At 42.9% G+C, this 12,495-nt stretch overlaps 1 long non-coding RNA gene across 1 annotated transcript in view; it reads left to right on the top strand.

Annotated features, from left to right (window-relative positions):
- The first annotated feature begins 3,476 nt into the window (after nucleotides 1–3,476).
- Nucleotides 3,477–12,495, top strand: part of LOC146433427 (uncharacterized) — a 34,342-nt gene continuing 25,323 nt past the window's right edge. Inside the window, exon 1 of the long non-coding RNA XR_014854114.1 lies at nucleotides 3,477–3,562. This is a non-coding gene — a long non-coding RNA (uncharacterized LOC146433427). The remainder of the gene's footprint in view (nucleotides 3,563–12,495) is intronic.

A 12,495-nucleotide genomic window follows, 5' to 3' on the forward strand; every position in this document is an offset into this window, starting at 1 on the left:
GAAATGTTCTTTTGTGAACTCCCAAATGACTTCATGGTACATGGAAATGAGTACATGTCTTTAATGGTTATCTTCAAAAATCAATAAGCATAAAGTTTAGAAAGATGGCAAATCAGTAAATGGAAGGAATCATAATTAAAATATGCAAAACAATGAAAAGCTTAAAAAAACAAAAAAAAGCACAACTCAAAAGAGTCTCATTAGAGAAGAGTTAAAGAGTTAAGCATTACAGTTCCTGAGTGAACTGGTGACCCATCTCAGTCTAAAATACTCAGTCCCAGAAAAGAAAATAGAAAAGACAAAGGTATGAAGAAAGTTCAAAAAACCTGCAAACTCATAAAGGAGAATAATGGAATCAGTCATGCATGGCATATATTTCATCTACCTCCAGGATTTCACTTTATGCTCTGAATAACGTGTGTAACAATGGATCTGGGGTCCCCAAATAAACATCCTAGTTCCACCCTCTGCAGTGCACATTTTCCGCAGCAATTGCAAAACCCCAACTGGGTTTTGATACCCCTTTTGCTTTGTAAGTATTTCATGTATCATATTGAACTGCTTACCATCATGCTCCTAGATCCAAGCTGTCTTCCAACATAATTATTTTCCCTCATATTTATTGTTAGAATATCAACAGATATTCATTAACCTCTTGCATGCTATTTACTAATTATTCTATCTTTACAATATCCTCTTATTAAAATAATCACTCTAGATCGCTTTTTCAGTTCCACTCCAAGAGGAGTTTTCCTTCTGCCTCTTATCAGTATTTAGCACCTGTATTTAAAGGGAGGTCTAGAAGTGGGCAAAGTCATCCAGGAGGGAGAGCACCACCAACTTTTGACAGCAGTTTTCATCCAGGCTCTTAAGCAGGGTCCTGGAGTATGCACAGCAAGTGTAAGGCAGGTGAAATAATCCCTCCTCTAAGCAACAAAAAAAAGAAGTGGTGTTTTCCCCCATCCCAGTTTCAACCTCTCACTTAAATTCATCACCACAAAATTCCATTTATCACTTGCCCCAGCATTATCCTCTCAATCCTGGAGGGGAGTAGAAGGAATAAAATGAGGAAGGGCAGGAGATCATAGTAACAGAAGAAAGCAAACTGCACAAAGTCATCCTTATTCATTTGTTTATCCTGGATAAGGAAAAATCCAGACTTGGTCTGGGTAAACTAAGCAGGAAGTTGCAAAATGTCATTCATGGAGCAAAAGGGAGATTATACTCTGACACCAAAGAAAAACAACAATTACAGGGCAAAAACCTTCTCAGATTTTACTCCTGTTATTGATACCTTATATTATTACATATGAAGGAAAATTCACAGTCTGTCAGGAAAATTCACAATATGCAGCAAAATATTAAATTCTTTGTCTATGTTATTGAAGGGTAAATATTTTCTCTTAAGACCACTTTATATTGGGTTTGGTCCTCTGTTAGACTTCACTTTTTCTTTCTTACCTTCCTTGCAGTACAAATTATCCAGAGGAACAAATTTATTATCCCACTCAAGAGGCAGTTATGAGTACATTTAACTCATGAGCTGAGGTGGAGGCCTAAGTTTCTCTTTAACCTGTGTTTTATTGTATAAAGAACATTTGATAATTACTGTGCTTTCACCAAAGAGACACTATCCATGGGAAAGTAGGATGTGGTGCCTGTCGGAGCTTATGGCCTTTGTGCATGATGACTAATTGATCAATGAAAAAAAAAGATTACACAGTCCTCCAGTTAAGGAATAAGTGCTTTTTTTCCTGTCTGGGACCTAATGAGAGAAGGATCCCCCAGAGTCATCCACTAAGGAAGAAACAAGCAGTACATATAGTATAATGATGTGAATTCAATACCCACCCAATTTATTTTAAAATACATCTGTGCACATCCTTTGAAGATATCCTCTGGAAGAAATTCCTTTGTAATCTGTCATGTTCCACTGGGGTTGGCAAACATCTGTGTGTGCAGCAGGGGAGAAGATGGGGGAATATATTTTTTATCAGGTTTTCTCTAGCGGGGTTTAACCTTCCTTAGGACCCTTTCAGCTTCTCTTCCTCTCTTAATGGCTTCCCTCAGACATTTCCTTTCAAGCAGTCCTACTATGTGCGAGCATCCACATTTGACTTTGCCACTTAATTCAAGCAATTTATACCAAGGGTTATTCTGATGCCAGACAGCTGGACCAAGCCCACTTCCATATTAAGGCAGATGCATGTACCCAAACCCCTTTGATCTTGCTTCTCATCTTCCTCCAGATGCACTAATCAACAGCCAGCAGCAATGTGAAAACTAAATAATACTGGTTTATCTTTTGCTCCTTCAGCAATAAACCCCTCTCATTTGCTACCAAAGGCAAAGATAAGCCCTGTAAAGAGGTCAGAAACCCCAGCATCTGTTGCGTTGATTTATTCCCACATGGAATGACATAATTTATTTGAAGTACCTTATTAGAGAGTTGCATCGTGGCGTTTTCTTTCTTCTAAAAGAAGAAGATAGGAGATGATGAACATATAGAGAAAGATGATACCCACGAGAGTGAGCAGTGGCAAAAGCACTGGACAAAGCAAAGAACATACAGGGGAAAGGAAGGTGAGCTGAGGAAACAGGAGCAGAAAATGATAGTGAAAAAATACTTAGTAAACTCTGATTTCCAGGACTAGGCTTGCTGAGCTCTTTTCACACAAAATCTCACAAAAACATCAATAAAGACTGGAACACTTAAAAGGTACTTAAATAGAGCAGGTGTACAGACCCTATGGGAGCTTCACAGCAATATGCTTTGAGTCTGCTGTGCATAAAAAACCCTTTTAGAGAGTTTGGCCTATTTGAGTGACTGTCAAGTGGAGAAGAAAGAGGTTGTTTTTAATGATAGTTTGGGGCTCAAATACAGATTAGAAAACAAATTGGCTTTGTCCCAACCTGCAAAACGTTTGGCTGTTCCTAACACACAGTGCCTGATTAGAACCCTACAGGTGTTTTTGTGCACTTTCCATGGGTTCAAGAGAGGACATCTTTTCCTCCTGGACCTGGCTCACAGGTGGAGGGAAAGGCCCTGCAAGTGTTGTCCCTGCAGGGTGGCCAACCCCAGGGGACAGGGTCCAGGACATGGGGCCAGCCAGCATCCAGGTACGTGTCCCAAGGGCCCTGGGCACTGCAGCCCTCTCGGGAGGAGCTGGGCAGGCGAGCACGTCCCCTCTCAGGGGAGCTCAGGGGCCCAGATCCCTGCTGCCAGCACAACTCCAGCACCCCAAAACACAGCCTGCACCCCTGTCCGTGACAGGAGGACAGAGGGGACAGAGCCGTGGCCATCCTCACAAAGGGAGGGACAGAGGAGAAGGCTCTGGGCAGCTGCAGGTGATGGGATCTCGTCCCCTCAGCTTCAGCTGCTTCCCTGAGAACTGGTGCACACCTGGGGCTCGTTGGGAGCATTAGCAACTGTACCACCACCCTGCCTCTGCTGCAGAAGGGTGGCTCTGGGTGCTTCTAGGGAACAGGTGTGTGAGGGAGGTGGCTGCTTTGGCTCTGTCCTCCTGAAGGAAGAGTGGAGTGCCTCGAACGGACAGCGAAGGTGAGGAGCGGGGCCGTGAGGGGGCCAGCTGTCTGCTCGGCTCCTCGGGGCTAAGAGAAGGGGTGCTGGGGAGCGGCTTCTCCGGCCCGGCCCCTCTGCCCGTCCCGGGGGTTTGCTGTGGTTTGGTTTTGGTCAGTTTGAGGTTTTTGCCCGGTCCTTGCAGTCACACCGGCAGCGCTCGGCCTGCCTGTGCTCCCCACGCCGCCCTGGGGTGGCTAGTGGGCACTGGGGGTTTTGCTTAGGACCGGGATATCTCCCTTCCCCCCCCACTCCCCTAAGGGCCGGCAGGCTCCTCTGTGCCTCTGCCCGGATGCTCTGCCTGCTCAGTTTGATCCCTGCGATGTGGGGCCGCGGCAGAGCTCGGCACGCTCGCTGCTGTGCCCTGGCTGGGCAGCGCTCAGGAGCGGCAGTGTTCGGGGTGCTTCACTGCTGCGTGCTTGTCCTGGTGAGTTAAAAATCTCCTGCAGGGTCTCCCTCTGCTCTGCTCCACCCTTCTGGTTGTGCTCTTCCTCCCTCTTGGCCACAACCGCCTTGTTAAACATGGATAAAACAGAAACATAAGTATAAAATACTGCATTGCACATAGGTGAGTTGCAAAGCACTCTTGGGTATGCATTGTTCCAGCTCTAAACCTAACGTGAAGAAAGTTCTCTTGTTCTTGTGACTCTAAAGAGGTAATGTGAAATCTCTCTGATACATCTTCTCTAATTTCTAAGATCTTTGTCATCGTTTGCTGTCAGTACTTGCTGCTTTGAAATGAGAGCCTCAGTGGTACGTGCTGTGCCTGTTCACAGACAGGCCCTTCCTAAAGATGATAAATGCCCAGTAAAAGTAGAGGGGAAGTAAAAGAAAGAGAAAACAGCTTGTGCAAGGTCATCCAGAGGTCATGGGCAAAAAGAAAATAAATTGGGGTGGTTTAAAAATTAAAATTTAAAAATGTAAGATCTGACAACTCTGGTGTTTTCCACCTCAATCTCCACATCAGTGGCAGTGATGACACAGCATCATGTCCAGAACGATGTCAGTGACATAGTGGCATCATCTCGATCTGGTGTCATAGGCTTGAAGGTTTCTCTGATGTAACTCATTTTTCAGAAGTACAAATTTTAGGGAAGAGCTACTTGGACTGTGCATGTGTTAGCAAATGTGAAAAGAAAAATTATGCTCATGGTTGTGTGTATCTGTGTATTTTTAAAATGATGGTCAGAAGGTTGAAGAGAATTTAGAGAATGATACCCAAAAGTAGTGTAGAAGCATGAAATACAGAAGGAAGCTTTCAGTCAAGGCAGATTTTTTTCAAAGAGCCCTTTAATGAAAGCTGAAGCTATGTTATGGTAGTCCAGACAATAAACAAGAGAAAACAACTAAGAGTCCACAAGTGTCAAGTACAAAGCTTGTTTATGGAAATTCACAGAATATGCACTTGGAGATATCTTCATCACCTGGTTGTTGATTTGAACCTGAGCAAGACAGAAGAATTAAAATCATTTTATCTCAGACAGCCCACTAAAAATACAGAATGCCAACATTCTTAGTTTGTCTCTTGTAAATAAGTCTCCCTGTTTCCATCTCCTGTTTCTCTCCTCCCTGTGCAGACATATGCAGAAAATAAAATTAATTAGAGAGTTTGCATTAATCCTTAGCTGCAAAGTTATCTTGACTTTTTGAGAGTTAAAGGCAGATTTACTCCTCCACAAACATCTAAATAATGTTCACTTTCTAGTCCCCTGTCTCTTCATTAAAATTTACTTTGTCAGTTCTTTTTAAAATTAGGCTTAGCAACTCTCCAATGCATTTTTCAACCATGGTGTAAATACAACTGACTTTTAGTAGGAGTGGTGTCTGCTGAAAGGCTACAGAGGCAAACCTAGAGCCAAAATCAGGGTAAAACCCTAACTAATCGTCTGTTCTCTTTATGCATAATCAGATTCCCTAGATCCAGTGATTTTTGTCAGTTTTAAATCCCAAAATGCTTCATTCACACTATTTAACATTCCAAGTACCATTCCTCCCACCCATCTGTCTGGCACATGAATTTCCAAACACCTTTCCTTAGCTGGGTCTTTGAAAAGTTGATGCAGAAAGAGATGCAAGGTGGCTCTTGCTGAAGTCCTGCACAGACCCCAGGACTTCTGTGCTGGTGGAGTAAAATCCCCTGAGCTCACCTTGGTGTCCAGCAAGTGAACACCAGGTTTAGTTCATTTAGCTCAGGAATCAGTGCTGCTGTCTCCCTGGCTGATCTGGAGGTCTTCAAGATATGTGAAATTCTTTCACCACAAGTTAATGCATCCCTTTCTAACTCAGAAGCATGCTTTTATGTAACTTTTTTTTATTTTATATTGGACATGGTTTTTCTCATACTTTTCAGCTTCATTTTTTTTTTCTTTTGTTGTAATCTGAAATTAAATTTAAAATAAAGTAGCGTTGTTCATCCAGCAGATGGTCAGTGGGCCACCAATACCACCAGTTTTTTTTAACAGCCCTTGTTCAAGTTATCAGTGGTACAGTTATTTCTGGTCACAGGTTCAGTGTCTCAGCAATTGGTTCCAGTGGATCAGAATTGGCACATTGAGCCAATCCTTAAATCATCCACTGCTTTATTTAAGCTTTATTGCCAGCTTCATTTGGATTATAAAATGAAGTAAGACAAAACTGGTCTTATGCTGATGGTCGAATTCTGACACTGAGCACTACAGACAAGGTTGATAGGTCAGCTTTTGAAGATGCTGTGTGACTAACCTGGAAATACAGCCATGGTCTGGCAGAGGGAGGTTCTACATTCTTGACTTTGTATTGATTTTGATTGCTAGCGCAAGTACTATTTAAGCAAGAAACTATTCCTCTAGGGCCCTCAACTTAATACAGTTATTGTAGCCTCCTTATCGTGTTAAAATGAAGAGAATCGGATTGCCCTGGGTTGAACAGCTGCTTGAAGTCAATCTCTGTGTCCACTGTTAAGGGAAACAATATTAGTGAAGGGAAGCAGAAGGCAGAATATCAAAATGATATCCTCAAAGCATTTTCTGCAGATGTCTCGAGAGTTTGGGGGGTATTATGAAGCACAGAAGACATCTGGTCATATTTTTATAATCTCATCAATGTATATAGAAGTCTTCTATCTGTTTACCTTGTCAAGAGCCATGGAAAGGCTTATATATTTTTTTATCTTCTTATTTATCTTACTACTATGGGAACATACTGATTCTTAACTATCCAAGTCAGCTTAATGTGTTGTTAAGTCACCAAATTCTTTCACTGTAACATCTGACTCTCTGCTGCTTCTTTATAGCTCTTCATTGAATCACTCTGTGAAGCAGGAGGCTTGGGGATATTTTTATACTGTGTTATGGGGCGTGTTGTCTTTCAGCTGCAAGTGCTGTGAAATCACTCTTTCCTGCTCAAGAGTACTATTGTACTTTTGCTCAGTGTTAATGAGACTTCAGTGTGGTTTGTGGGAACGCTTTAGGTCTCCCCTGGAAGGAGAATACTAAATTGACTGGTTCTGCAGGCACCACTGCATCTGCCAAAATCCTTGCATGATGGATTGTTTCTGGTGCCCTGCTCCTACAGGTTAACATGGGCTGCCCAGACAGGTTTACTGGGTGCTGTGGAATCTCAATTAGACAAAAAACATATTGCAGGGCCTAATTTTGATGAACCAACATGGCAGGCTTTATTTACTGTGATTTGGCATCTTGGCCTAGTTTGATGTGGCCATTTCTTTCCTAAGAATTAATTAAAGCAAAAAAATTAGAAAAATATTCTGACTTTGTTTTGCCTGGAGGACAGCATATTGTACACTGTTGCGACATTTGACTGTATTTCTTGAATGAAGACTTTTTATTTAAATTGCCAACATACTGGTAAATTTATTTATTTCACATGATCAATTTCTGAAGACCACATAAGCCATACTGTTATCCATGGGGAGAGTTTTTGCTGTCTGCCTCTTATTACCTATTTTGGCAGAGGTCTGTATGAAATGTCTTCATTCATCTACATAACTGGTCAAATCTGTTGTTTTCATCAGTCTTCTGTTCCACTTACTGACCAACCCTAGACACGTGTATGATGTCCATTCTCTGTCCTCCTCCTTCTCTGCCAGGGATACAAGCTGTTCCTTTGGAGGATGACATGGTGTTGCATGTCATTGCTCACTAACACTATTTGCTGTAGTCTGAGGTGGTTTGTCTGAGGAGAGGCCAATTTTCTGCTACCTGAGCCCTGCATAAACAAAAGTAGTTAAGTAATAGCTGTACCATTAGATTAAAATGTCAGACCTGCCTCATTCTTTTCCAATTGTTGGGTCATACCCACAAAGTAAAATAAGCTATGTCCTTAACGAAGCAAAATTGCTCTTCCTTTCCACCCTGAATTCTGAAAACACAGGAGTTCTAATGTGTTGTATACTTCCTAAAGGAGCAGAGGAGTTGGGTCTGTACTGGAGGTCGCTCCTTTGGAAGTAATATACAATGCCCCCTTCATAAATTCTGATAATGGAGCCTAAATGGTAAAGCACTGATTTCAGGGCTGTCCTGGGATGCTTCCAGGTGGTCTGTCACATTTTCCCTGGAGAGAGCAAGCTGTGCTCAAGTACTTGGTGCAGCTGGAGCTGCCAGGAACCTGCCACAGTTCAGTGAAAAGCATCAAACTGATGATGCCCCAATAAAGGCATGAGAGTGGGTGCAGTAGTCAGGATCTGCAAGATCCTGCCAGATGTATCTCTGCCCTGTGTCTCACTTCAGCAGCAGATAAACTCCTGGATCAGGCAGTTGCAGCCTTCTTGGGCTAGGACTCTGCACTACTTTCCTTGGCAGTAGCCTGGAGTGGGTCCTAGATGATGGTGGCTACTTCCCTAAGGATCTTGGAGAACAGGCTTCTTCTGCAAGAAGTAGATGAGAGTGGCTTGTTTGCTTGGGGCGTGAGGATAGACACTAATTGGAGTTGAAGGGCTACTTGCAGGAGGAGGAGTGTTTGGCCACAGCTCATGAGAAAAGCATGAGAAACCACTGAGGTGATTTGAGAAACTGGATGGAGAAAAGAAATCAAGCTTAAAGTACATTCCCACCTGTGTTGTACTGTTTAGTCTCACAAGAGCTTACATTTTAGTTCTAAGCAGTTCAGCATCCTGAAAATTCAAAAACTTGGATCTGATGTTGTAGCCTTCATACACCTGTCATGCCTTGAGTATTGCCAGAATAATGGGGTCGTTCAGCCTGGAGAAAATGAGGCTTAGTGGGACCTTACTGCTCTCTACAGCTACCTCTAAAGAGGTTGTCGTGAGGTGGGACTTGGTCTCTTATCCTATGTAACAGGACAAGGGGAAATGGCCTCAGATTGCTCCCAGGGAGGTTTAGAGTAGATACTGGGGAAAATTTCTTCACTGAGAGGGTGGTCAGGCATTGGAACAAATTGCCCAGGGCAGTGGTGGGGTCACTATTCCTGAAGGGGTTTAAAGGACAGGTAGATGTGGTACTTGGGGACACAGTTTAGTGGTGGGCTGGGTTAATGGTTGGGCTTGATGATCTTAGATGTCTTTTCCAAACCTGATTATATGATGCTATGAAGTTCTAAAAGTCAAGCTGAGTTCAGAGCATATTTCTTGCCATCCTCTCACACAAAGACTAAGTTAAAACAGCCAAATGACGCAGCTTTTTCTCTCAGTAGTGAGCAAGGCATCTGGTGTTTTAATGAGAGCTGTGCTACCCCAGAAACGTCTCATCTCCTCCCCAGTGCATTGCCTCTATTGCCAGCCCTGCAGCACAGACACAACTGAAATGGTGTGGGAGATGAGGCTGGAGGAGTTGGTGTGTTCTGAAAAAGGGAAGTTCCCTACCATCCAGTGGTGACTGGCTCATGCTGTCCACAATGAGGGAGCAAAGCATTCTTCTTTCTCCACAGGTGATGATGGCACCATCTGCAAAGTACTTTGTTACTAAATGAAAAATAATGACCTGCTTTTTCACAGTGGGTTTTCTTTTTTCTGCTTGTCTCTCTATATGCCTTTATGTCCATTGCAAAAGTATAGTGACCTGGTCTTACACCTGATGTGGTGCCCTGTGGGGATTAGTGTCTGTTCCTGGGAGGAGGTGCACTTGAACTGCCTAAAGCAGAGCTATTGACTTTAGGTGTATGCTGTGTGTATATTTTGTCTCCAGGGTTTCACGTCAGCGTTTGAAAACCATGTTTTGCTGGAGGGATGCCATCTGCAACTCCCAAAAGAGCAACTAATGAATGTGCCAGTTCCTTCCTGAAGTGGTGCAAGAGAGTCTGTCCCACCTGGGTAAACAGAGCCTGTGCTCCTACCAAGCATAGGCCTCTGCTGGTGTGCAGCTTTGACTATGGAAAATGCTTGGACAGTAAAGGGAGCTGGCCTGGGTGACTTTTGGAAATGTGTTTGTTTCCAGGTTTTAGGTGCTTTAGTTTTCCAAGGCTAGCACACCCTCACAACTCATACAAGTTACATATTTGTCAGTGTGAGAAGGCAATAAATTTCTCCATCTAACTTACCTGCAGCAAGAGTAGTAAAGCTTTGACATGAGGTGTGAAATCACAGTGGAGTGCTTTTATTGACGCTCACCCTAGAGCTAAATTACATTTTTCCAGGACTTCAAACAGAGCAATTTTAATCTTGTTCTGATTTGATAGTGCAGTCTGTTTTCAGTTCCTTGAAATGGGTTTTTCCAGCCCTGTTCTTTGTTTTCCCAACCCTGCTCTCTGCTTAGCCAACAGATTGAACTTAGCACTAATAGGAAGCTTGTCCTGAAAAAGCAGAAGAGAGCAGGAAATCCAGTGCTTCACTGAAAATAGCAACTCTGTCATGTTTTAAGAAATCAGATAATTTTATCCTTGCAAGGGGTGACCTACAGGTGAATTTGCTTAGTTCAGGTTCCTTGTGGGCAAGGAACTACAGGGGAGAGCTCCATTATAAGCTGGGAATATTTACTCAGGAACTACTTAAGTGGCTTTCTCGACATTTTTTCACTAAAAGATTCAAGCTTTCCTTAAAAACAAAAGGAAAAACCCCAGTAGCCTTTAAATGACAGCTTTTTTGTTGCTATGGTTGCTAAAGCATTCTTTGTGTGGTGTTTTTTTTCAGTCCGTTCCCCCCAGCTCATATACATCATATATATGGAGGGTGTTTTTTAAAAAAGCCCTGGTAAAATAGTTCAACATTACCTTTTTATGTCAACATAGCCCGCACTTTTTTTAATGCTAGTATGTTCTAAAGCTCTTGTTCTAATGCTCTTGTGTCAATCCCATTAAAAAAAAAAATCTGTTTCAGACGTGCCCACTCTCATCTTCTGTGTTCCAAAGTTGGCTGCCCATCCTGACCCGTGCTCACTGAAGGATGGGAACGTGCTGGATACTCTTTATTCCTTAATGGAGTGCTTCCCATGGAATCTTGATTCATTTCCTGCACAGCACAAGTGTGAGAGATTCCCATCCCACTTCTACCTAAAAAGTTTCACAGACGTCAGGCTGAGAATAGAGCTGTGCTTTGTTTCCCTTGTGCTGTTCAGTCATCCGATGTGTTTTTCTGGTTGAAGTGTTTTTAAGAGCCATTGAGGGATTCTGTGGCCATGTTATGTAAAAGAGCTTGAAAGAGCAATCTGTTTCTCTCACTTGAAGTTCCCCCAACCCACGCACACAGGTGCTGATTTTGTGGCCATAGTGATTCCCCCTGTAGAAAGGGGATACAGAGAAGTGATATGATTAAAACACAGGCAACACACTTTAAAGCTCTTCAGAAGGGTATTAACCCTCTATCAGTCCCCTCTTCTCATTATCTCATGGATGTTCCTTTTGTTTCTCCTGCTTAGAGCAGAGGTGTTAGAGTGTATTTGGGGGATAAGGTAAGAGGTGGAGTTTATAGACACAGAGTGCTAGAGGCAAGTGCTGGTCTGATGGTACCCTCAGCTAGATTGTGTGTGTTGGCTCTATGCCCTGGCCCTGTTTTTGCTGTGCTTGGTGTGTTATGAGTGGTGCATCTGCAGTTTCAGTAGGATCTGGTGGTGGTCTCTTTCCAGCGCTATGTGTTGTGCAGAGCTGCTGTATACTTTGAAGTAGGTGCAGTCTTCCCACATGAGATTCCACAGGTGAGCCACTGAAATGCAGGTAAGAGGGATGCACCATCAGGTCAGAGCAGTCCTGTATTGAATTGGATGGTTAAACACAAGGATGGCATTGTTCAGTGACCACAGCTGGGGAGCTTTGGTGCTTTTTTTACGTGTGTGTGTGTAGGAAGAATGGGATGACATATCTAAGTCATCACTCCCAAGAAAATGTGGCTACAGAATGACTTTTCATTTCATTGGAGATGTAGGCAGGGAGGCAGCATATGTGAAAATTTTACTTTTTTTTTTTCCCTCCCCTCCTCTTATTTCTGGCATTCAAACAGGGAAAGTCAGTTTAAGAATGCCTGGGTGCCTGTAATTCCTGCTATCTGATTTGACTGCTTCTTTACTGCTGGTGAGGAAACACTTTCTTTCCTGCTCTATAAAATACCATCTAATGCATATATTTAAAGCAGTGACTAGATGTTCTCTGCAGACTCTCATTTGATGTGCCCTGTCAGTTTACTGGTCTTCCTTTCTGTCTCTGGTGTATCCCAACACTAGCTGCCTGGTTCATGGGTAGTTTAAATAGTAAAGTTTGGTAAAATCCTGATTTTGACTATTTTGTTTGCTTCTGTGTCTAGCTTCTGACAAAAAACTTTGAGTCCAACCCCAGAATTAAGGAGAACTTTTTAAATGAATATAAAATTTTCAAACTTAAAGTTCCCATTCTGGAGGGAACCAAAGGGAATTGCTTCTATACTAATGGAGAGTGAGCATCTGGTTTCTTGCTGCATTGCTGGTACTGGGAGACTCAGGGACTCCCAGTTGAAGTGCAGGTGCTGTGTGGAGGCTGTTGATGTTTGAGACATTCGG

The sequence above is a fragment of the Lichenostomus cassidix genome, chromosome 9, assembly GCF_008360975.1.
Source record: "Lichenostomus cassidix isolate B80296 chromosome 9, HeHo_3.0, whole genome shotgun sequence".
In the NCBI taxonomy this organism is placed as follows: domain Eukaryota; kingdom Metazoa; phylum Chordata; class Aves; order Passeriformes; family Meliphagidae; genus Lichenostomus; species Lichenostomus cassidix.